This window comes from Littorina saxatilis, linkage group LG7 (genome assembly GCF_037325665.1).
Source record: "Littorina saxatilis isolate snail1 linkage group LG7, US_GU_Lsax_2.0, whole genome shotgun sequence".
Lineage (NCBI taxonomy): Eukaryota > Metazoa > Mollusca > Gastropoda > Littorinimorpha > Littorinidae > Littorina > Littorina saxatilis.
Genome location: NC_090251.1, coordinates 49,930,681 through 49,957,513, shown reverse-complemented (window position 1 = coordinate 49,957,513; position 26,833 = coordinate 49,930,681). Strand labels below are relative to the sequence as shown.

General features: G+C 42.0%; 1 long non-coding RNA gene across 1 annotated transcript; it reads right to left on the bottom strand.

The window, feature by feature from the left end:
* Nucleotides 1–19,728: 19,728 nt before the first annotated feature.
* On the bottom strand, nt 19,729–21,507 carry LOC138971710 (uncharacterized). Its single transcript, XR_011457350.1, has 2 exons — nt 21,379–21,507; nt 19,729–20,705 (listed from the first exon to the last, which is right to left on the bottom strand). It is a non-coding gene; the product is annotated as an uncharacterized lncRNA (long non-coding RNA).
* Nucleotides 21,508–26,833: the final 5,326 nt, after the last annotated feature.

Here is a 26,833-nt window from a genome sequence, read left to right as displayed (position 1 = left end):
TGTGCTTGCGTGTACACACGGGGGTGTTCGGACACCGAGGAGAGTCTGCACACAAAGTTGACTCTGAGAAATAAATCTCTCGCCGAACGTGGGGACGAACTCACGCTGACAGCGGCCAACTGGATACAAATCCAGCGCGCAACCGACTGAGCTACATCCCCGCCCAAGGCAAAGCTATTAAGGGCATGTGAGGCGGGGAACACCTAACTCTCCAGTGTGACACTTTCCCGGACTCATTATTTTACTTTATGCTCTTTATTCACTTTATTGTCCACAGCAGAAAGGGGGTGTTCGTCTGCAGTGGGTCAGCCGCGGTGCAACTCGGTAACAGCTGTGGATCTGACGTCAGATGTGTAGCCGTGTGGCGACTGATTTGGCTGAGGTTGGGTGTGTGTGTAGGGGGGTTGCATCTAGACTGATGGAAAACGCATCAATTCCACAAGGCTCCCATGGCTGAGGTTGTGTGTGTGTGTGTGTGTATAGGGGCGGTGTGTTCTCGCCGATGTATCTTGATTGGAAACATCACTTGCACTCGCCTACCATCGCCTACCATCATCGAGTGTCATGCCATCTTCCTTGATTCAATTACTGGCTGGCTGAGGTTCTGTGTGTGAGTGTAGGAGAGAGAGGGGGAGGGGGGGTGTTCTCACCGTTGTATTTTGATTGGAAACACACCACTTGCACAAACCGCCCTGTGTGTCTTATGCCGGGGGGGAGGAGGGGGGGCCGGAACCCCTGTAACCCCCCCCCCCCTAATCCGCCCCTGAAGTCATCTTGTTTGTCATCGCAGACCTGGCCAGGTTTGTACATGAGATAAGAGCACCCTCCCTTTCCGAAACTAAAGGGCATCCTCCCTTTCCGAAACTAAAGAGCACCCTCCCTTTCCGAAACTAAAGAGCACCCTCCCTTTCCGAAACTAAAGAGCACCCTCCCTTTCCGAAACAAAAGAGCATCCTTTCTTTCCGAAACTACCCTCCTCCTCCTCCTCCTATGATGGGAGCGACGTGTTCCGGGGCAATTCAAAATGTCATGTATCGGAGAACGGACCAAGCAGCGTAATACGAGTCTGGTTGAGGTGAGAACCAAAAGGTCGAGGTAAAAAAAGGTCGATGACATTTGGTCAAGGGTCAAAACGTCGAGGGAATAAAAGGTCGAGGATGGAAAAAAGTCGAGGATTAAAAAAGGTCGAAGTTCCAAAATGTCGATTTTATTTTCTGTCAGCACACAACTAACTGTGTGTGCCAAATTCATTATCTTTCATTATTAATACTTGAACAAAATGCTGCTCCGAGTACCTATTATGCGTGTCACAGGCGTTATTACTGATTATGAATCACGAGGATTTGAATAGGATTTGTAAATATGAACCACACACACACACACACACACACACACACACACACAAACACACACACACACACACACACACACACACACACACACACACACACATCCCGTCAATAGGTGTGAGTAAGATTAAACCTTGATACTTTTCAGTTCATTGTTAATTCCTTTCTCTTCCAACACTGACACTGTTCATTGTCATCACCGCCTCAACTTCAACGTGAGACTGCAGTTGTCTTGAGAATCATCATTTTCTTATCACAATATACAGATCAGTACAACATACGTGGAAGTTACCTTTACCGTGTGGTTTTAGTTCGAAACAGCACGTGCAGTTGTAAGGTGCAGTGGCCTTGTAACATCCTGTGCCAAAAGAGGTTGGCAGGCGTGTCGGTAAAAAAAATTTTTTTAAAAATTGCAGAAAATGGCAAGGATATCATTCGGCGTCGATTGTTGGCAAAACGCGAAAACGATTTACAAATTGCCAAAAACGTTGCTGTCATTTTTGGCAGGTCTGTCGAACACGCTTCACGGCGAGGGGAATATGACGCCAACGCCTGCCTTACACTTGGTCAATTGCCAAAACTTCTATTGCAATTCTATCAAATTTGCGAGAGAGAAAAAACATAAGTGCTGAATGGGCTGTTTATGTTTAACAGAAAGGACATCCTCAAACGGACAGCTCGTTGGTTTCTTTTTGCCGATATACCTTTGTATTTAGTAAGAGCGAGTATGTTTCCTAGAAGGAAACAAATGCGTTCAATAATGTTACTGTCCTAAAGAAATAACTCTACCATGTTACCTTTAGGTCGTCTTTTTCCTAGAAAAAAAAGAAACAAATACCCACATGTTTCAAGTTGTTCGTATTTGGCAAGAATACAAAATACACTCAATGATATAACTGTGGTAAAGGTATACTTCTACAGTGTAATGTTCAGGCCGTCTTTTTTGTTTTAATCCCCAAAGTTACAAGTGGTTCGTTTCCCAGAACAAAGAAAACACTCAATGATATAACTGTCCAGAAGGTTTTCTTAGACTGTGTTATCTTCAGGTAGTGTTTTCGTAGAAACACAGGTTTCAAGTCGTTCGTTTCCAAGAATGGTATATTTCTAACGTGTTATCTTCAGGCAGTGTTTTCTTACTTTTTCGTTTCCCAGAATAAAGAATACAACTAAAAAAATATAACAGCCCGAAAGGTATACTTCTACCATAATATTGCTTTCAGGCAGTGTTTGCTCAGAAAACACAGGTTTTAAGTTTGTCGTCATGCACAGCTAATTGCCTGCCGCTTTGATCAATTGCGATATTTTGTTGAACTGTTCCAGCAACTGTGAGTAGTATGGGTGGCACTCGCGGAACCATCGTCAGTTGTTGTTTTCCCCTGGTCAAATAAACGTTCGTTTGTTCCTGAGTAAATCACCTTGCAAATGTGCATCAATCCGTGGAGGATTTTACATGGAATATGAACCTCCTTGACACGTGCCAAAAATCAACAGTCACACTGCGCGTGTGTGTGTGTGTATGTGTGTGTGTGTGTGTGTGTGTGTGTGTGTGTGTATGTGTGTGTGTGTGTGTGTCTGTGTGTGTTAGTGTCAGTGTTAGTTGTGTTAGTGTAAGTGTGAGTTGTGTTAGTGTTAGTTGTGTAAGTGTAAGTGTGTGTGTGTGTGTGTGTGTGTGAGTGTGTGTGTGTGTGTGATTGTGTGTGTGTGTGTGTGTGTGTGTGTGTGTGTGTGTGTGTGTGTGTGTTGGTGTTGGTGTTAGTGGTGATAGTGTAAGTGTTAGTTGTGTTAGTGTTAGTGGTGTTAGTGTAAGTGTAAGTGTTAGTGTGTGTGTGTGTGTATATATAATGTGTGTGTATGTGTGTATGTGTGTGTGTGTATGTGTGTGGGTGTGTGTGTATGTGTGTATGGGTGTGTGTGTATGTGTGTATGTGTGTGTGTGTATGTATGTGTGTTTGTGTATGTATGTGTGCGTATGTGTGTGGGTGTGTGTGTGTGTGTGTGTGTGTGTGTATATATATATAATGTGTGTGTGTGTGTGTTACTTTGCAGTCTTTGATCTCATCATGTGAACATCAGACGTCTTATCAACTATTAGTATTTCATACTACGCTTACAATGTTTACTCAATCCGGACTGTGAGATTGCATTTCCACTCGGAATCCTACAAAATTATTCTATTAAGTTTATGCATTTATATTGTCATTAAAATCCAATTTTCACAAAACGATGTAAAACATGATTGCATTGTATTCCTTATTAATTCCTGAACCCCAAAATGCATGCATAGATATGTTATGATTGCTCAAAACGTGCTCAGTCACAGTTAAAGAAAATCGGTAGTCAGTTAAAAACGTCCACATGCTTCGCTTTGTTGTTCTTTTAGTTTCAGGCCGACTTATTGACTAAAGGTTTTGATATCGCTTCATGCGACTTGATTGTTTGTTCACTCAGTCGTTCGTGCAGTCATGTATCCATTCACTCATTCATTTGTGCGTTCATTGATTTATTTATTTTGTATTTATTTATCAATTTTATTGATTTATTGATTGATTAATTGATTGGTTGATTGATTGATTAATTGAGTTATTGATTGAGTTATTGATTGATTGATTGATTGATTGATTGATTGATTGATTGATTGATTGATTGATTGATTGATTGATATATTGTGCTGGTTGAAAAAAACCCATAGTAACAACATCAGACCAACTATAATATGCATCCGGAAACAAAATCTCATGTATAACCTTTTGCGGATGTGTGCACTGCTGCCGAACACACATTAATTGACTCCAAGTCACAGTCTTTCTTTCTTTTCTTTATTTGGTGTTTAACGTCGTTTTCAACCACGAAGGTTATATCGCGACGGGGAAAGGAGGGGAGATGGGATAGAGCCACTTGTTAATTGTTTCTTGTTCACAAAAGCACTAATCAAAAAATTGCTCCAGGGGCTTGCAACGTAGTACAATATATGACCTTACTGGGAGAATGCAAGTTTCCAGTACAAAGGACTTAACATTTCTTACATACTGCTTGACTAAAATCTTTACAAACATTGACTATATTCTATACAAGAAACACTTAACAAGGGTAAAAGGAGAAACAGAATCCGTTAGTCGCCTCTTACGACATGCTGGGGAGCATCGGGTAAATTCTTCCCCCTAACCCGCGGGGGTCAACCGCTGGGTTGATAAATGACCTGTGACATTTTCACTCATTTAGGCGAGGGTCCGTCAATGCGGATTCTGTGCGACTGCATGGGCCTCTCTGTCAATTAATCATGCCTCAATCAATATAGATTATTAATTGCATTAACGACACAGTCCTTCCTGTGACAACCGTTCAGCTTACCGTCTAAGGGGTGCACAGGTTCAACGTGAGATAAAAAAAAACATATATATATATATTAACAAAAGCTAATCATTTTCTCGCTTGTGTCTTTCGATCGAGCTTCGGGACAATTTGTCAAATAAGTTTATTTTCTGTAATATCCGTGTTAGTTTTTCTGTCTGTCTGTCTACATAAAAAACCGTTTGGTCGAAGATCAGTGAACGTAACGTTTTGTTTTTCATAAAAATATAACGTTCCAATAACCCCTTCTTGTGTTTGTTTTATTCTCATCCCTCTTCTTGGGCACATACCCTTCTTGTGTTTGTTTTATTCGCATCCCTCTTCTTGGGCACATACCCTTCTTGTGTTTGTTTTATTCGCATCCCTCTTCTTGGGCACATACCCTTCTTGTGTTTGTTTTATTCTCATCCCTCTTCTTGGGCACATACCAAAATGCAGCTGCCTGTGTTTTTTCAGTGTAGAGTTTCTGGGATTGTGGGATTGTGGGATTATGGGATTGTGGGATTATGGGATTGTGGGATTATGGGATTGTTATTGTAAAGTAATTTTGCAGATTGACACCAATGGAGGGTATGAAATTATTTCATCAAAAAATTCCCGCTCTGCACTAGAAGCAGTCAGGGTTTTTACTAAATTGAATTTTTTTTCCAAATGGGGGGATGCTGTTATCTAATGTAAAATCCTGGGTATATCTAAGATAGCGAGCCGAACGGTTGTCGCGTGAAGGGGGGTGCATGTACACAAATAGAGATGAGCCACGAATAGCTTTGGTCGAAGCCGAAGCATAGTTCTGGGATTGGGGTCGATTTTAGCAGCGTTTTGCCTGTGATTTTGGTTAGTGATGGCTGTAAGATATAAAACGTTTATTATCCTTGGTCAAAAGGTACTGTTGTGCATTGTTCACATTTAGTCAAGTTTAAGAGGGAGTCTAAAATCAAAGGGTCGTATAAGGGGGGTTCCACTCTACCGTGTGTGAACATTGGATTCTTAATGACAACTTTGATGCATACAAAATTGATTAATTTGTTTTTATTTATTTTTTTTTATTTTTCTATTTATTTATCAATTTATCTATTGTGATGGCTGAACAAAACATGGTAACATCAGACCGACTGTAATCTGCATCCGGAAAAAAATTCTCGTGTATAACCTTTTGCGGATGTGTACAGTGCTGCTGAACATGCATAGATTGACTTCTACCCATCTCTCATGAAAATGGTGATCCTGTTTTTTGTGTAAGAGGTGTCGACATGGCTGGCCCTGCGTGTTTAAGACTGGGCAACTGGGTTAACGAAAGGGATAAAACATGTTTTTGCGTAGTGTTTTATTTTGTAAGTGTGTGTCAGTGTGTGTGTGTGTGTGTGTGTGTGTGTGTGTGTGTGTGTGTGTGTGTGTGTGTGTGTGTGTGTGTGTGTGTGCAATGATCGGCATGCGCAAATGAAAACCAAACAAACATGAGCGTGTAAGTCTATACGGTCAAACGGCACCAATAGTACGTTCCAGTCAATGAATACGGTGAAATAGGAAACGGAGAAACGGTCAACTGGGAGTACACTTGCAGCTGCAATTCTGATGACTGAGGTTTTGTGATTGGCGACAGTGCAGTTGTGGAACTCTTGTCCTTGCCGCCACCAGCTTCAGGCCCGAAGTGGTGACGACTATCGCCTGTGACCGTCTTATTTCCGCGATGATCACGTCAGCAGCACAGGAAGTAACAACCTGCTGAACCGCAGTGTTGATGGTGTTACTGCTACCACTATGGCGATAGGGCGCTGTTGTTGATGTTGTTGTTGTTGTTGTTATTGTTGTTGTTGTTGTGGTGGTGTTGTTGTTTTTGTTGCTGTTGTTGTTGTTGTTGTTTTGTGAACCCGCGTTTAACACCCCAGTGGAGCCACTTAATTGGAACAGAATAGTTAACTCTGTCATCAAAATGAGAATATTACGTGTACACACCGTCAGTTTCAAGCAACCCGGCCGCCATATATGTTCTTCAATATGTCCGTTTTACGTTGAAAGGAAGCCATTTTACTTTTACATGGCCTTTCATGCTGTACAAGACCTTTTCATGGTTTTCACGTAACCTATAGGCTTTACATGACCTTTTACATGGCCTTTACGTGACCTTTAAGGCTACTGGTACACAACCTTTACGTGGCCGGACCCCTTACATCGATGATAAGCTCGCTTCAGGCAGAATGGCGTGTTCTAGCTCGTGTATCAGCCATTGACATGAAAGGTATTATCACTTATGTCCGCATAGACTGGGCAAGTCGAGACACCTCTTCCAGCCACATTATACATTATACTTCGTCTTTGAATGCTAACGTTATTATGCGTGATTCAAGAGTCCCATTCATCGTGGAGGGCCCCAAAGGGTTTAAAATCGTGATCGTGATTGGCGTTTTTTGACCTTTCTGTGACCGTGATTGCCGAAATTTCCATTTCTGTGATCGTGATGGGACTTTGCCCGTGATCCGTGATGACAAAAAAATCAAGTCTCGTGATCGTGATCGTCATTTGTTTTCGTGATCGTGATGGGCATTATTGCAAAGCATTTTATTTTCAACGTACATTTTTCACAGCTGTATCACTCTATGATCCTCTACTGATTCGTCAAGGTGTTTGTGATCGTGAAAACAAAAATCAAGGTAGGCTAACTGTGATCGTGAAAGCTAAAATTTCCCTTCCCGTGATCGTGATGATATCCCCCCCCCCCCCCCCCCCCCCTTTGGGGCCCTCATCGTGTTCCTCGATTACTTTATTTGCGGTTCACGCTCCAGTACTCCAGTCGCGAAGTACTGGGCTAGTGTAGGCTGTACATTAGAGGCAGGTGACACATGTGTTTGTAGGAGTAGGAGAACGTCAAGCGCTATATAAATCTCCCATATAAAAAAAATATGAAAAATAAATAAAAATAAAAATAAACTGAAAACAAAGCGTTTTGGGGAAGATCTTGCATTATGACAGTTGTTTTGGGCGGGTTTTTTCCGAGTGCTCTGTCAGCTTAAAATGGGTACCTACTTTACAGAGAAAAGTGAAGCAGGTTGTTTCTGAGAGGACCCTGCATTATTTAAGTTTATTGGAGCTGTAAATGAGAGAAAGCGTGACATATTTCGAATAACTGGCCGTAGAAACTGAACGCCACATGTTTGCTAAGACACCTCTGCACAATAACACAGCTCTGAGACTAGACGTGAATAAGAGAGAGGGCGACGCATATTTAACCGTAAGAAAATAGAACGTGTAGCAACCTGTTTCTGAGGCGCCCCTTGCTTTTATAACAGTTCCATAGGCCGATTTGTTTGTATTGCGCTTTCAGGTGTAAATGAAAACGAAGTATAGTATCAAGCGGAAAGTAAACATCTTGTTTCTAATGCAAACTACATTGTACACTGAAGTTTTGAGGAGGCTGTCAATAAGAGACGTGCGTACATTTAACCATTCGAGAACAGGAACTAAACGCACCTTGTTTCCGAGAAGACCCTGCATTTTGTCAGTTCTCTATCCCGACTCAAGACTTTCGAGTTGCTCTGTCAGCTAAAATTGGGTACATTATTTAAAGGCTGCCATATTCGTAGCGTTCATTAATTAATTCATATTGTTTACATGTCACGCCAATAATGTTATAAAACTGTACCTAAGGGGATATAATAACGATTGGCTGTAGCTTTCGAACACAGAAAAAAATATTTCAGTATTGCAAAGTGGTGTTGATAGTGTCGAATGTAAACAGAACAGTCTCAAACGCCGTCTTTGGTTTACGAAACGTCACGAAGTGACGTCAACGGTCTAAAAATAGCCCAAGTCCTGGAGAACTGTTGCTGAACAATGCAATAAAGAATTAATTATTTCTTGTAATTGGTAAGGACTTCAAATCTAAAACTTTGCAGGAAGCTTAATTTATACACCCCGCAACGACGGGAAAAGCCCTGGAAGTAATTAAACTAATTAAATAGGACTATGTCAGCCTTTAACCAGAAAAGTGGAGCGCTGTGTTCCGGACACTCTCCTTCTTTATTATAGTTCTTTGGGCTGTTAATGAAAAATAAGCTGCAATGTTTAACCATGTTGTGTAGAACCTGAAACTGAAAGCAGCTTGTTTCTGAGAAGACCATGTAATAGCATTAGGACACCGTCCTTTGTGCAATGGAATTTGTTGAGTATTCTGTCAGCTGCAATTCGGTACATAATTTAATGAAAACAAGTGGAGCGCTTCGTTTCTGATACCGCCCTGCATTTAAATAGTTCTGTGTAGTGTGTGTAAAGGAGAAAAAGACGGCGCTTTTTGGCCATTTAGTGCAGACACTCAAACTGAAAGCAGCTTGTTTCTGAAAACATCCTGCAATAGCATTAGGACAGTTGGTTCAACAATGTTTTATTCCACTAACAATTTATGGATTACAAGCTCTTTGATAATACTGAGGACAGTTCTTTGGGCAGTCTTTTTCTCCGGTGTCCTTTTAGATGAAAAGGGTAAATACATGAATTCCAAAGATACCGTCCTTCTCACGTAAAGAGCTGTTCCGGGGTTCACATGGAATAAGAGAACATTTGCACTTGAACACAGACACTATAAATAAACAGCGTGACCCCATTCTGTGCAGAGTGGGACTGTTAGGCTGAATAGATCCAGCAGATTGACATGGGTGCTTGGGTTTTTACATTCAAGTCAAGTTTTGACTAAATGATTTAACATAGACGGGGAATCGAGACGAGAGTGGTAGTGTGTGTTTGTGTGACTGTGTGTCTGCGTGTGTGTGTGTGTGTGTGTGTGTGTGTGTGTGTGTGTGTGTGTAGAGCGATTCAGAGAAAACTACTGAACCGATCTTCATGAAACTTTTCATTATAGTTCCAGAGAATGATATCCCAAGACGGGTTTTCGGTTTTTGAATAAATGTCTTTGATGAAGTCATTTCCGGCTTTTTGTGAAAGTTGAGGCGGCACTGTCACACCCTATTTTTTTTGTATGTATGTTAGTCAAAGGACGCCGCTCTTATCTTGTGTAAGTACCTGAACAGATAAGTCGATGAACATGATCGCTTACACGAGAAGGAATGGACTTTGAACCAGAGGGCATCAGCTTGTTTCTAAGCCGACCCTGTATGGCAAAAGCTTACTTTTCACCTTTTCTGTTTATGACAGTTTTCTTGCGCTGTAAATGAGAGACAGACGGCGAATATTTAACACGAACAAAAGCAGCAGCTTGCTTCTATGAAGACCTTTTGTAACACTATGACAGACCTTTGAGCTCCGTGCTTGTTGGTTGTTGGTGTCTTGAGAAGCCAGAGCCAGGACTCATCCAAGACCGTTGATATCAATGTAAATAAGAGACAGGCGACACGTGTTGAACCAGAAAAGTAAGACAAAACTTGCTTTTTCAGCTTTTCTGTGTATGACAGTTCTTTGCGCTGTAAATGAGAAACAGACGGCGAGTATTTAAGAAGAAAAATGAAGCAGCTTGATTCTATGAAGACATTTCGTTACACTTTGAAAGTCATTTGAGCTCAGCGCTGTTTGGTTGCTGATGTTTCTTGTCTCGAGAAACCTGGGGGTCAGTCATCCGAGATCGGTGAGCTCAGTGTAAATAAGAGACAGGCGATAATACTTGAACCAGAAAAGTGAGGCAACTTGTTTCAGAGACGTTCCTGCATTATGTCAGCTCGACTTTTCCAGGCGCTCTTCCAGTTGAAAATGGGTATCATGGCTCGTATGGGATCAAGAAAGTTTCCAACCGAGTCAGTGGGAGCCAGCCGCGTGGTCAGATTGGTTGAAATCACAAACAAGCCTCATTTCCATAAATTGTTCCCACCTGGGAGGTACGTTTCTCGTGCATATCGGCCATGGTTCTCACTTGGGTCAGACAAGGTGGGGGGTAGTCTACAGGGAGAGCGGATAGCCCGGGCATTGTCCTCATAACGATGGCACAGGGAGACCTTCACATTGTGATCTGTCGCTACTCGAATGTTATACGACAACCATTACCTTGACTCCAGTGACACACACACTCACACACACACACACACACACACACACACACACAACACACACACACACACAAAATACTCTGTCTCTCAGACACACACACACACACGCACACACACAAACACACACACGCACACACACATACTCTCTCTCTCTCTCTCTCAGACACACCACACACACACGCACACGCACACACAAAAACACACACACACACACTCAGAGTACACGGAAAATCAGCAATACACATTTCTTCGTGGAACACTACTTTTACTATCTCATAACTGAAAGTAACCAACATTCTTTGAAACGAAGAGCTTCGCCGTGTGATCTATTAGGGATTATGTCCGACGACATCCAAATCCGTCTTTCATGTGTTCGTTCAACACACAGGTGTATCTTCGGTAAAATACCAGCAAATTACAGACGGCTATGCTGGTGTATTCCGGTCTGTGTTACATACGTTACACTGGTGTATTGCTTCCTATGACGGTAACATTGATGTATTGCGGCATGTGTAACATACGTTACACTGGCGTATTGCTTCCTATGTAACATACCGTCGTTATATTGATGTATTGCGGCCGGCCGGCCCAATGTAGCAGGGCCGGACCCAGGGGGGGGGGGTTCCAGGGGTTCCGGAACCCCACCCCTGGAAAAAGCATGTACCTTGCTTTGAGTGGGTTTTTTTTTTTACTAGTTTTAGCACCAAAACAATGCTGCTCTTAACCCTCAAAACAAGGCCCAGAATGCACCAGATTGCACAGATTTTAACCGTTTTTCAAAAAATTTCCGGGGGAGAATGCCCCCGGACCCCCGGGCCTAGTTCGCGCGCCTGCTTTGCAGTGGCGCGCTTGTGGCTTCGCCACTTCGCTGATTTGCCCCCCCAAAAAAGGAGGAACCCCCCCCCCCTAACAACTCATTTGGTCCGGCCCTGTGTAGTACATGCTACATACGTTACTGTTTATATAATTACGCTTCCCTTGTGTATTACGGTCTATGTAGAGAGAGAGAGAGAGAGAGAGAGAGAGAGAGAGAGAGAGAGAGAGAGAGAGAGAGAGAGAGAGAGAGAGAGAAACATTGAAACATTGAAACATTGAAACATTGAACTTTATTACAGGAAAGATAGCATTAGGTCCGTAGGACCTTTCTTACAGCTAGTCCTGATCTAAGCAAAATGGTTATAATCGAAATGGGAATACATAGGAACAAACTTTTTATGATGAAACGCAGACACACGCAATAATAGTAATATAAGAATAAGATTACCCGCTATTACGAGCTAGTCGTGTGACAGAGAGTTTTCTTGCACACGAGACTGTAGATGTTTCACGACGGCTTTAGCCGGAGTGAAACAGCAGCAGTCGAGTGTGCAAGAACACTCTCTGTCACACGACTAGCTCGTAATGGCGATTATGTCTCACAGCTTCAACAGAGGAGAGAACAAACACGTTTTGCGTACTCACGCTTGATAAACCTAAACACAGGAGCAGCCATTGTGGAGAGATCTACTTTTTGACGAAAGTGAACGAACAACTATGAATGACGTCTCGGTATATGTGAATGACGTCACAGTCATCGTCACAGTCTGTATCTTTTGAAGCATTCCATTCTTCATGACGTCTTTCTGTGTCTGCATCCGCGAAATGTTTGTTCTTTCCGGGGTCTTTGTCATCTATGTTCAGAACTCTGTCCTTCTAGTTTCAGACTAACAGGCCTCCTGAGCGAGCCACTTTCCAAGGGAAGCTAAACTCGCGTATGGAAACAGTACTGTAGTCTGGGATGCCGTTTTCAGTATTCTCAGCGTTGAAGAATTTGTAAAGAGAAGACACGACAACAGCAGGAGAAATAAAAGTCGTGTGTGCATTTTGGGGCTTTTGGAGGGACGATTTCGAGTTTGAATCCGTTCTTGCACATGCTCCAAAGCGTGTAACATACAATCTTGCACACGTTTGCTTTAGTAGTGGCAAAGAAGGAAAGCGTGTGACATCATCTTTTATCGACATGTGATATACAGATAAACAACCATACATTATCAGAACACACACACACACATATATATACACGCACACGCACACGCACACACACACAGAAGATCAACTAAGAGAGAGAGAGAGAGAGAGAGAGAGAGAGAGAGAGAGAGAGAGAGAGAGAGAGAGAGAGAGAGAGAGAGAGAGAGAGAGAGAGAGAGAGAGAGAGAGAGAGAGAGAGAGAGAGAGAGAGAGAGAGAGAGAGAGAGAGAGAGAGATTTGTTTTGATATTGTAGTCCTAATCTTGACTATTTTGAGTGGCCTATTTGAGCCACGATATTTGTTTAATGTTCTTACGTTTCATGTTGTTTATTGTAATGCTGTAAACACCACACCTGAGTCTCTCCTCGTTGAGATAATAAAGTGTTCTATGTCTATGTCTACTTTACACTGTTGTCTCACGCTCACTCAACATTATGTCCTGCTTGCGCACTACGGTCAATGCCATGTCATGTCAAAGAGAGGAATATTACAGATAATGTTGCAACAGAAATAAGTTTAAATTAGTGCGTTGCTCCCCCAACCCTTCCTCCTCTGTGTAGACAGTTCAGCCTCTCCAAAAGGATCCAACCAAGAAGGCCAATCCAGGCAGATTATTAGACGGTGTGTGTGTGTGTGCGTGCGTGCGTGCGTGTGTGTGTGTCTGTGTGTGTCTGTCTGTCTGTGAGAGAGAGAGAGAGACATAAAGAGAGAGAGAGGGGGGTAGAGAGAGAGAGAGAGAGAGATAGAAAAGGTGAGAGTGAGAGAGAGAGAGCAATAGAGAAATAGGAGAGAGAGAGAGCAATAGAAATAGGGGGGGGAGAGAGAGAGAGAGAGAGAGAGAGGGGGGTAGAGAGAGAGAGAGATAGAAACGGTGAGAGTTAGAGAGAGAGCAATAGAGAAATAGGGGGGAGAGAGAGAGAGAGGGGGGTAGAGAGAGAGAGAGATAGAAACGGTGAGAGTTAGAGAGAGACAGACAGACAGACAGACAGAGACAGAGAGAGAGATAGGGGGAGAGAGAGACAGACAGAGAGAGAAAGAGAGACACAGAGAGAGAAAGAGAGAGAGAGAGAGAGAGAGAGAGAGAGAGAGCAATAGAGAGATAGGGGTAGAGAGAGTTGAAATGATTGTTCAGAGTGAAATAATAGAATGAAGGACTGTTCGCTGCTTCCTCTAACATTCATCATAAATAAGTCAATACACGAGTAATGAAAGGAAAACATGTTTCCACACGTTACCTTGTCACGACTGTGTGTGATTGTGAAGTGTTCCTTCGTGCCTTTTGCACCGAGTAATATGTTTAGCATAAGTTGGCATAACCGCTTAGTTCAGTGTCTTTTGTCACATTCCCCAAACCACACACACACACACACATGGACAGCAACAACAGCTCTCTCATCCTCTCATCCTCTTTTTCCTGTTCTTTACTCAAGTCATGTGCGAGGATTTTCCATTCAGCGACTAACATACTCTCTCTCTCTTTCTCTTTTCCCTGTTCTTTACCGTGCTCAAGTTCTCTCTCTCTCTCTCTGTTTGTCTCTCTCTGTCTCTCTCACTCTCTCTCTCTCTCTCTCTCTCTCTCTCTCTCTCTCTCTCTCTTTCTCCCTCTCCTTCTTCCTGCCCTCAGTATCTGAACTCATGGACGTACGTCTAGGTGTGTCCATCCTTATCGATTATTGATCGATTTTAATGTCTGCTGCTTTGCTCCCTCAGATAGACTCCCTGCATGCAGCTGTCTTCAACCCACAGACAAGATCAAGTTCTATTTTAGTTGAGTGTAGAATGAGGTGTAAATCTTCTTCTTCTTCTTCTTCTTCTTCTTCATTCATGGGCTTAGACTCCCACGTTCACTCAAGTTCTATTTTAGCTGTGTGTAGAATGAGGTGTAAAACTTCTTCTTCCTCTTCTTTGTTCATGGGCTTAGACTCCCACGTTCACTCATGTTTTTAGCACGAGTGGATTTTTACGTGTATGACCGTTTTTTCCCCGTTATTCAGACAGCATACGCCGATTTCGGGGGAGGCATGCTGGGTATTTTCGTGTTTCTATAACCCACCGAACTCTGACATGGATTACAGGATCTTTTCCGTGCGCACTTGGTCTTGTGCTTGCGTATACACACGAATGGGGGTTAAGTCACTAGCAGGTCTGCACATAAGTTGACCTGGGAGATCGGAAAAATCTCCACTCTTAACCCAACGGGCGGCAGCGACCGGGATTCGAACTCCCGACCTCCCGATAGGAGGCCGACGTCTTACCACCACGCCACTGCGCCCGTCGGTGTAAAACTTACAGAGATAGATCACTGTGTCTTTTATGTTTCTATTGTACAGTACATCAAGCAACCCCCTCTGACAGACTCATGTCATACAGCTCAGTATTCAACCCACAGACCAGACCAAGTTCTATTTTAGCTGTGTTAGTGTACGTAGAAAGAGGTGTAAACCCTGGAGACATCACTGTGTACCCTGGAGACATCACTGTGTACCCTGGAGACATCACTGTGTCTTTTCACTTTTTATTGCGCATTTTCATGCATGGGAGTAGAATCGCACACACTGTGACTGGACAACGAAAACCTTCAAAAATCAGACAACAAGATAGGTTAGTTTATGGAATGTTCAATTATAGATAAACCGAAACATTCACAAGGACGTTGACCTAAAGACCTTTGTCGTGGACGGACACTGATACAAATCGGCATAATAACTTAATGAAAGGAACTTAGTTTAATGGTAGATAACCCGAAACATTCACAAGGACGCTGACCTAAAGATATTTGTCTTGGACGGTAATACAAATCATGACACAATGAGAGGAACTTAGCTCAGTAGGCGTTGAGTTCCAAACATCAAAAGAAGCTGTCAGATTCACTGACAAAACGGCTTGCCTGATTGAGGGGATTATACTGCCCCTGCGTGGAATTACTACGACTGGTAAGAATGTTGATTGTCCCGGCGATGAAACGAAGTTTTAAGTGACAAAACAGTCAAAAAGGGGATTATACTGCCCCTGCGTTGACTTACAACGACTGGTGAGAATTTTGATTCTACGATGAAACTAAGTTCTAAGTGACAAAACAGTCAAATAGGGGATTATACTGCTACTGTGTAAAATGACTACGACTATAGTGAGGACTTTGAATTGTCCGATGAAACTAAGTTCTAAGTGACAAAACAGTCAAATAGGGGATTATACTGCCCCTGCGTTGAATTACTACGACTATAGTTAGAACTTTAATTGTCCGATGAAACTAAGTAGTACGTGGCAGCTGGAGAGCTGTCAGAGATTATTCGTGGATATGGGAGTGGTTTAGCCTAATGAAGTGAATGACTTCAAATGACGCTCAGGAAGTCTAATGTTTCACGAGTTTGTTTTGTTTTGTTTGTTTGTTAATTAAGTTAAAACACAGTCCTTCGTGTGTAAACAATTCAACTCACCATCCCATATATCTGACAAGGCATTTACATGGAACAAGGCTCAACTTGAATACATACCAAAAATCAGTAGGCTTGGTCTGTGGAGAGTCTCATTTTTCGATCGGTTAATTTCTTGACGAATAACATGTAGTGAGAATCTGTGAAATTGTTTCATCAACAAATGTTCACTCTGCCCAGGAAGTAGATCTAGTGTGAGTTCTAGTGGAGGGATGGTCTTATCCCTCGCAAAAAGCCTGTGACCTGATCGGAGGTGGCCGGTGAGCCGAATGTTTTCACAGGAAGGATCGACTGTGCCTTCAAGTTGCCACATTGAACAACTTGTCTCGCAGAACAATTCTTCTTCTTCTTCTTGTCGTTCGCTATTTTTTTGCGTTTTTGCGTGGATCTGTGGTTGGTTAAGGTGCGCCTGTTGGCCCAGATCCTCCGACTTCAGCCCTTAGGTTTCTTTCGGGGTTACCCCGCCCTTAGTTCCTGGCTCAAAAACCTAACCCTGGGAACACATGGGGGATTTCTTACCGGGGGTCCCACCCCGGGGCTAGAGCTTTTAATGCCGCGGCTCTTACCCGCATGGTGTAACCGTCATCGGACACGTAGGGCATTTATAGGGTAGTCAGTGCCATCTGCCAACCCACCCCGTCCTGGTAGAGACACCGCTAGTTGGTCCGGGACTGCTTATTCTATATTCTGGGGGCCGTTCCCCTATACGCCACCTGGGGACCCGCCGGGTTGAGGATAGTCGCCCCCCTACTGAATTGGAAGTAGTCTGTTCCCGGAGAACAATTCCTATGCCGGACCAAAGAGATGCCGCAAAGACGTATTCGACCTCCCTGCTTCCCCCCTTTATCTCTCCTGTTTTCAGTTGTGCCGAGCCGGCGTGGGGGCGGGGCCTTGGAAGCTGTTTGTGTGAAGGTGTGCCGTACGTGTGTGTGTGTGTGTGTGTGTGTTTGTGTGTGTGTGTGTTTGTGTGTGGGGGGTCATGTTGAGCCGGGTGATTACTAGCTCAATGAAATGGATATGACGACAACAGACACCCTTGACGTGAAGAATTCACTGTTGTTGTAGTTTGAATCAGTGATTAGGTATTCACATCAGTCCGCGGCATTCCGCTCAGCTTACTGTGTGCGGATGAGCGTCTATCCGAGGCTAAAACTCCGAACACATGTCCCTTACAGATGCTGCGTCCGCCACCATTAGCCAGCTTGCATTCTGTCGTCAAAACCGCTGTAGCTGGCTACCATCTCTCGCTAGCTGAGTATATGCTATTCTGATAGACACGTGGGGGAATTCGGGGGTTGTGATTCAATAGTCTCACACAGCCCTATTAAAATCATCGGTCCGTTTATACTGAGTCGCGTGTCCGAAATTACACAACTTTGCTATGTGTTTGAATGCAAAGCCTTGTTGTTGCCACAGGCACAGCAGTTATACTCGGCGTGTCAGTAGACTGAGCTAGAGTTCCTCCTTGACAAGCGTCGTTTTCAGCCGCCTTTCGATGATCTTGCAGTTTCCAAACTAGTAAGCCTACTGAAGAATATAAACATTATGTTGCCATTGGTTTAACTGCAACAAGGTGGGTCAGCAACAAGCAAGAATGATGATGAGATCATCACGGTCAGTCGGTCCTTCCGGCTGCTGCGGATACGGGCATCCCGTCAGCCAAGCGGTTTTCGCTGCGGTCTGTTGGCACTCGTTCAGCTGTGCCCTGGCGGTGCTGGCCGCCGCGAGTTCAGATGATCGTGGGAATGAGTTTTTCACAAGCTGAATTGGTGAGAATAGGTCCCACGAACTATTAATTGTAAATGTTCTACTTCCTCTGCCTGATGAAAACACGTGTCTACTTATACTGTGCCCCCCACCGCCACCCCCTTTAAGGAACCCCCACCCACTCTCGGCCTGTCCCCCGACTCAATTTAAGACTTCTCCTCGTGAGACTTTGCTTTGTGCATTTAGTCAAGTTTTGACTAAATGTTTTAACATAGAGAATAACCAGCATTGAAATGCCATGCGACTTTCATCCTCAAAACATTGAAAAGGGCATTTTATTGTAATGTTCGTCTACATGTTATCAAGAGTCTTCTGCATGTAGAATGCATAATAATCTACATGTAGTCAAGCACCCCACGTGTTACATCAAATAATAGCAATCTGAATGCTATGTCCATAGCAAACACCAACCCGCCTCCCCCCCCCCCCCCCCCTTCTCCAATCATTTTCCGCGCTTCTTCACACAAGTGTCACCGACACGAAACAACCTTGCTCAAAAATAGGAGGGCAGCCAACTAGCCTAAGTACTCTTTTTTAAGTTTATCGCGAACAGGGCCCTAGTTGGAGAGAGAAATGGAGAGAGAGAGAGAGAGAGAGAGAGAGAGAGAGAGAGAGAGAGAGAGAGAGAGAGAGAGAGAGAGAGAGAGAGAGAGAGAGAGAGAGAGAGAGAGAGAGAGAGAGAGAGAGAGAGAGAGAGAGAGAGAGAGAGAGAGAGAGAGAGAGAGAGAGAGAGAGAGAGAGAGAGATTTGTTTTGATATTGTCGTCCTCATCGATCTTGACTATTATTTGATTCATCTTCTTACGTTTTATGTTGTTTATTGTAATGCTGTATACACCACACCTGCGTTTCTCCTCGTTGAGATAATAAAGTGTTCTATGTCTATGTCTAAATGCCAGAGAGCAAAGTCCGCCTCACTATCAAAGCCACTCCTATTTCCGGGGAAGAAAAAAAAACCGCAGACGCGTCTCAGCTTGGCAACCTGCCAACGGCAGATTATTAACACCTTCAACCCGTGTATTGCAAGCTGAGAACCCCGTAGCCACCCGAATCGCAGAAAAAGGAATGTTCCACCACGAAATGACCTCGACACGCCGCATGTCGCGCCCCGCTGTGGATTGAGAAGCATCTACACGCAAGCTACTCGGCTTTTTTTTCGAGGTTTACATAATTCGAGGTCCAATAAGTCGTCCAAAAGGATTCGATGGGTTAAAACCAGAACCATCTAACTGGATTTCCACCATTTTGAGAAATGGCCACTTGAAGATTTCAACCCCTTATAAAAAATAGTAAACACAGGATTGTAGCCCTCATATTTTACACACTTGACTTAGAGGAAACACTGGTCATGCACACTAGTAATCAATTTAATTGAACAACTGTTTCATATGCAAAAAAGGCATAATTTGTTCTGCTTCCAGAATACACTCCTGCTCTTTTCTCAGTTCTGGAGCTAGAAAAGCCCAGTGCACCATAGCTGCTTCTGACTTCCACACAGACCCCACTGTGGCCTGTGCTACAGCAGTCAGAAGCAGCCTCCTCACACATAGCATGTTCTGCTTCCAAGCAAAGCTTATACTGTACATTAGTTCAAATCGTTTTTCAAAGTTTATTACCGTCATAAACAAACAAATGTCAAGTCACTTGCAAAAATATCATCAAGGACTCATGTATTCATTCATTGTGTGGCCTAATGAACGCAACACGCATAAATAAAAATTAAATTGCCGGTACTTTTCATAGCGAAAAAAAACCACATAACAAAAACAACACACACACAAAACTCTCTCTGAAATCATAATACTTTTTTTTTATTGTGTTTTTCAAGAAATCCCAACGGTAATCTTATGTTGTATCAGCTCATATCGTTTTGCGTTACGCACAAAACTACACACCCAATAACACTAACAACAAACCAAACGAACAAAGCAGCAAACAAGCAAACAAACAAACAAATAAACACAAGGCTGAAGGCGCATTTTAACCACACAATGCAAATGGTAACAAAATCACGAGCTTTAGATCCTGACTGCATGCTACTCTGTTCATTATCAAGAAAACAAATTGGCATTCTTACCTTTTGTTGTACTTTCCTCTTCACAAAAATGTTGTGCACAAAGGTCGAAATAAATAATACACATTTTTCACTTTTAACAGTCGACCTCCTGTACTGCTTTTGTCTTTGCCGTTTGACCAGTTATTCCTGTGTAACATTCATCTCTGAGTGTCTTCGCTTTTCGAACACACCTTTTCTCGTAGTCCCGGGTTGCAGAGTCTTTAAGTTCGGCTGAACTTCTTCTCATGAGGTGTCACATAGGATGCTTCCTTCATCGATGACAGAATTTTCTTTGTTGGGGTTCCATAAACAGATGGAAGAGATGCTGTGGTAGTTTCACCTAAAGGAGCAGTGTCTGACATATATACTGCAAGCTGATGTGAATACACCTACAGGGTAACAGAAACTGTGGAAGCACACACAGGAGAAAGATGTACAGGAGTTGGGTAGCTTGATTCATTTTTGAGGGGTGGAATCACAATCAGCAAGTATTGGAGTTGATGCATGACTCGAACAGGAGGATAACCCCCATTCACCATGTTCTCAAAAGGATCTTCGATTGAAGAAACAGCACAATCGTCATATTTTGGGGTAGATTTTGCCAATGGAGACGCATCAAAGTCATCAGGTTTCACTTTTAGCATTGGCAGAAAGGAGATTATGCAACCGTAATCCGTGAATCCGAAGGACAGTTTCCTGAAATGCATGGTGCTTCTTACTTGCCTGGACGGCCTGATGATTCATCTCCTTTCAAACAGCGTCTGCAAAAGACATGGATACTATGAATGTTATCTCCTTTGAACAGGCAATTACTACATGTACTTCTATTTTAAAATTATTAACCGATAATAAAAAAAAGGTAATTGCCTCCGTATTATCGCTTCTGCGTTAAAACTTTGGATAGTTTTCGTGTTTCTATTCACACAAACAAATGAAACATTAGTACTTGATTACACTCTGACCACTCATGCTCATCAGTTTGACATTGTGATAACCTCTGAATAACAAAATATATTAGAGTCAATTAAACTGACAAAATCCATCAACCAAATCATTCATCTATCCATCTTTACAAGCATACACAAATACTGTAAACACTCACTTACATTTTTTTTATTTTTTAACAAACACTAAAGAGCTGCATGGATACACTACAACATTAAGGCATGAGCACATGCACACACCGTCACACACAAACACACACTGACACAAACAAACACACGCGCGCAAGAACATTCACGCTGAAACAAACACATTTACCTGCCTGTGTTTTACAATTAGGAAAACAAAACACAAAAAGCTAGGAATCAGTTTGCAGATACAGGATTTAGACTGAATCAAAAGGTTAATCCCCTATATTTAAAAAAGGAATCTGAATTTCAGCTTTTATGGTCTGTTCAAATGGGGAAAAACATAATACTTGAAGATACTCACTTGAATCTGTGTCCTGACTCGAGCAACAGCCAAATTGACTGTGCAGCAGATGTAGAAATGGCAGAGAGCTGTTCTCTGTTCCATTGTTTTGAAAGTGGACCATCCTTTTGTCAGTTTAGGACACCACCCCCCCCCCCCCACCCCACCCCCTTGCACCCACTTTACCACCAACCCCCCTACCCGGCCCCAACCCCCTTATTACCACCCTCCTCCCTCAATATCAAGGGACTGCATCTTTTCCAATTCATTCTTCATTCACTCTTTATCACAGGAAAGTTAATTGTGTTTCAACCCTGTACATCCGGAGTCAGGAATTCGGATACTGACACTTGACAGGTGTCACTGACCTGTTTTAGTTCCCACAGTCTATCAAATTCCTTTTTCTGTCAACAGCAGACTCTACTACTGCTAGTTACACTATTCTGTGTGCTGGAGGAAATCCTACACCACACAGAAAGGGTCAAGACCAGATACCACTATCGCTAATGTGCGCTTATCTGGCTGCGCTGTGAACAGGAAAAATGACTGTGACACAGCAAGCAGAAGAGGTCAGGTGACGATGGCTGCATCTGGCTCGCTGTGAAACACTCCCCTTTCCCCACAGGCCTCAGTAGCAGAACAGACTAAACTGAACTTAGCACGTTCTGCTTCCAACCTGGATGGAGTTAGAGGGTTCTGCTTCCAAGATGAGCAGGAGAAATGCTTGGAGCCAGAACAAATTATGACTTATAAATACGCAATTATGCAAGATTTTCAAGAATCCTTTACAGAAAGTGAGAATCATGTTACCATAAGTCAAATAACTATAAAGTTGCAAAACAGGTTATTTTGAGGTAATTGGTTCTGGTTTTAGCCCATCGAATTATTCTTTTAAGTTCAATTCAAAGAACTGTGGTCTTTGTTTTTTTTGGAGAAAGATTTTTGGAGATCAGTTTCTGACTCAAAAAAACTTAAACATTTATGATCAAATATCGGGACTCATAAAACGTGTCTTTTTTAGTTATGACTAAACATGATAAGTCTGCTTCGCATCGAGTTACTTCAACAGAGCTGACATTTGCAAACCGCATTACTGCTTCGCTCAGTCGCTGATGATCGTGCAGTTGCCGAGATAATTATGATACAATTAATTGCTTCTAGCCTGGGTACTGGTGATTCACACTGCTTGGTTCCGGAACGAAATCAGTGATGACCCGCAGTGACTCGACTCGTGAGCTTTGTTGTGGCGACCTTCGACCATCGACACGCTTTGGAATAAAGAAGTTGACCAGGGAGATCGGAAAAATCTCGAGATCCACACTTTAACCCATGCGTAATTCAGGAGCCCCATTTGCCTTCAGTCGCCTTGTGGCGAGATATGTGCGCGTTATACATTCTCGTATTATTATTAATTATTATTATTATTCACCGTGTCCCTCTAATCATTTATTGCCTGTTCGCGCTCTTTGTTATTCCAGTGTCGTCTGGTACTTGAGAAAGACGGGTACATAGCACTATAACAGTGACTTAAGGCTTCCCCTCGACTTGAAATAACTGAGACTTTGCTTTTCAACTGTCTGTCTTTTCAGAAAGTCTGTAAATATTTGTTTCGTCCATTTGCCGGGAAGATATATATACATTCAGAGAAAAGTTACAATATCATTCATCATCACTGTTTGTCTGTTGTAAAACATCTCGCTTGCCACTGACTTAGAAGACCCGGTGAATGTTTTGTTTTGTCTATAATTTAACGTTCATTACACTATCTTACGTTTGTCTTTTAATTGGAATGTTTTGCCTCCATAGTACTACCTGATTATTTGTTTTAGGGGGTCTTCAAATGGGGATCTGCTGCCGTTCGTACTCAGTAAACTCTGCTGCTGTAAAATTAGGACAGGGCTTCACTGACTTCGAATGATTATTTGTTTGTTTCATTCGGTTACAGCACGACGAAAAGCCAAATTATGCTATGTCAAAGATCATATTATATCGTTGGGATGCTGTGAATTGATGATTATACATTCATATCAGGAAGTCAATGCCAAGCGCCTTTCATCCTCAAAGCACTGAACGGACAATTTTGCTTATCTTCTGGAGCATGTCAAGAAGATTCTCTCTTGTATACATAAGTAATCCATGTCATATAATTGCATTTTCTTCAATCAGTTTAAATTACAAGTAGTCAAGCACCCCAAGACTATGAGCTATAGCAATTTGCATTATATGTCCATAGCAATCGTGACACCCCTTGCCCCTCCCTTCGAATCAGGTTTGCTCCTCCACACACAAATGTCACACGAAATAACCTTGCTCAAGTATCGCATAAAAGGAGGGCACCCAACTAGCCTGAGTACGTATGCCTTGAATGTGAATAGTTTTTACAAACTGAGTAGGCCGAGTTATTAGTACAGGGTGACCTCGTCTCGTGTCACGTGACCCACTGGGTTCAAGCGACACGAAACAACAATGAACAAACAAATTCACAAATCTGAACAAACTGCGTAAATAATTCAGCTAGAAAAGCCCACCATGCAAAAGAGAACCTGCTTGTTTAATAAGTCTCGAAGTACAAAGATGTTGTCCTCTTATGTAAAAACAAAACCACAAACAAAAACCTAAAAACGAAACCGCTCTTTAGTAATGTACAGTACATGATCCTTCGCACGACAAGATGAAGAACAATATCTACGTACGTATTATAGGAGTGTATTTCTATTCGTCCTTTACTGTATTTCAAGTAGTTGACTTTATTTTGTACAATAAATGTTGTGCAATGTTTTGCACTGACTGCACTTTCCTCAGCATTCTTACCTTGATATCGTTGGAGACAAGAAACGTTTCTGTCCAATTTGACACAAGGCTTCCATAACCAAGTAAATCCGTGCATAGAGCTCATCTTCAGCAGGATGCAAATGCAATTTAGTCGAAAATTCGTTCATTTGAATCATTTGTGTCACAAAATTCAGTTTAAACAATTCTCTTTCACTGTCTTTATTCATGCGTGCTTTTTTTTCCTTTCCAACAAATCCATTCACGCGCATAATCAAATAATAAATTGGCATTGTTCTGTCTCATTTTTCTTTGAATTCCATCTTCTGTCCTAAATGACTGCCACATCAATAATAGTGTTTCTATACCGGGTTTAGCAAACAGGGAAACACAATTCCAGTGAATCACTTCAAGATAGTATTCAATATCCACATAATTGTCTTGTTTAAATCATGTTTACAACGTTGATTTCATACAGCAGGTTGCTAGAACGGACTGACAATCTCAGATTGAATTACCCGACACTAAATACCCAAGAACACGCTATTGCATTTGTGTTAAGGCCAAAAAGAAAAATATGTCTGTTTCCGGTAACCCGACCGACCCTATTTTCAAGCGCCGACCCTAAAGGTTTTTTCGCTTTTCGCACACACACACACACACACACACACACACACACACACACACACACACACACACACACACACACACACACACACACACACACACACACACACACAAAACAAACAAAAAACAAACAAATATGAAGTCAAGTATACTTTATTTAGTTTCAATATATATAGGTCAAAAACATCTGCTAAATAATTTTAAGTAAACTAAGGAAGCGTTTGAAAAAAAAATAATAAAACACGTAAAAAGACGGTAACAAAACGTAAGAAAAAGGTAAAAAATTTAAAAAAAATAAAAACGACCGACCGACCCTATTTTTTTCGGCGATGTTACCGGAAACAGACATATTTTTCTTTTTGGCCTAAGATAAAGTACACATATAAAACAGAATTTAAAGAAAATGACTTTTCTGATCTTAACATTAATAAATACAGACTCGTCAAAAACTCTTTATTTGCTTCTCAGACGAAATAAAGGTTCATTTCTAAATGCACTTGTTTTACAAGAAAGACACAAACTTTTCTGAAGACTATTTCAGCATAGCAGGAAACATGTTTCTGTCATCTCTCCTCATTTTAACGGCTAGTCAATTGATAAATACGGATACATTCCAGAATGATTCCAGAAAAAATAAACAAGGATAAGTCTGTATTGTTCACACTTCACATATATATTGAGGGGAGTGGATTTTACACGCAATTGCTTGCTGTAAACCTAATCAAGCTTACGCAATATTGTGCTTGTGTGTATGACTATAATTACTTTTGGGGAGATGTTTGCATAATGTACACGCAATTGCTTGCTGTAAACCTAATCAAGCCGCATGTACGTATTGACTGTGTAAAAAGCGCACATCTAAATTATGGCCTGGGAAATACAAAATAACTGTCCCATAAAAAACAAGTCGCGTAAGGCGAAATTACTTCATTTAGTCAAGCTGTGGAACTCACAGAATGAAACTGAACGCACTGCATTTTTTCACAATGACCGTAGTCCGCCGCTGGTGCAAAACGCAGTGAAACTGACGAGCCTGTTTAGCGCGGTAGTGGTTTCGCTGTGCTGCATAGCATGCTTTTCTGTACCTCTCTTCGTTTTAACTTTCTGAGCGTGTTTTTAATCCAAACATATCATATATATATATGTTTTTGGAATCAGGAACCGACAAGGAATAAGATGAAATTGTTTTTAAATCGATTTCAGAAATTTAATTTTGATCATAATTTTTATATTTTTAATTTTCAGAGCTTGTTTTTAATCCAACTATAACATCTTTATATGTTTTTGGAATCAGGAAATGATGTAGAATAAAATGAACGTAAATTTGGATCGTTTTATATAAAAAAAAGAATTTATTACAATTTTCAGATTTTAATGACCAAAGTCATTAAAGGCATATGTACGCGCTCCCGTGTTTACAAAGTGTAGTTTGCCCATAATCGATGTCAAACGCACCATAAGACCATGTAATGACGATATGTCGCCATGCGCGGACCATATACATGCATTACAGCTTGTTTTAGAGTCTCAAAAACTTTGGATGTAAACAAAGACGCGGAGTTATTTCCCTTGCGGCAACGCTACCTCTGTTTGCAAATCTATAAATAGGACGATCCAGATCAAAATGAAAATTAACATATCTCAACATTGAAGGGGTCCTAGACCACAATATTTTGCAGGGAACTTAATTTAGCATGTCTCCAGCTGTTGGTAAAGCAATTAGCGTGTATAGTCATCGAGTACATATGGCTTTAATTAATTTTTAAGCCACCAAGCTGAAATGCAATACCAAAGTCCGGCCTTCGTCGAAGATTGCTTTACAAAAATGTCAAATCAATTTTACTAAAAAAATGAGGGTGTGACAGTGCCGCCTCAACTTTTACAAAAAGCCGGATATGACGTCATCAAAAGTATTTATCGAAAAAAAGAAAAAACTGTCTGGGGATATCATTCCCAGGAACTCTCATGTCAAATTTCATAAAGATCGGTCAAGTAGTTTGGTCTGAATCGCTCTACACACACACACGCACAGACACACAGACACAGACACAGACACACACACACACACACAAACACACAC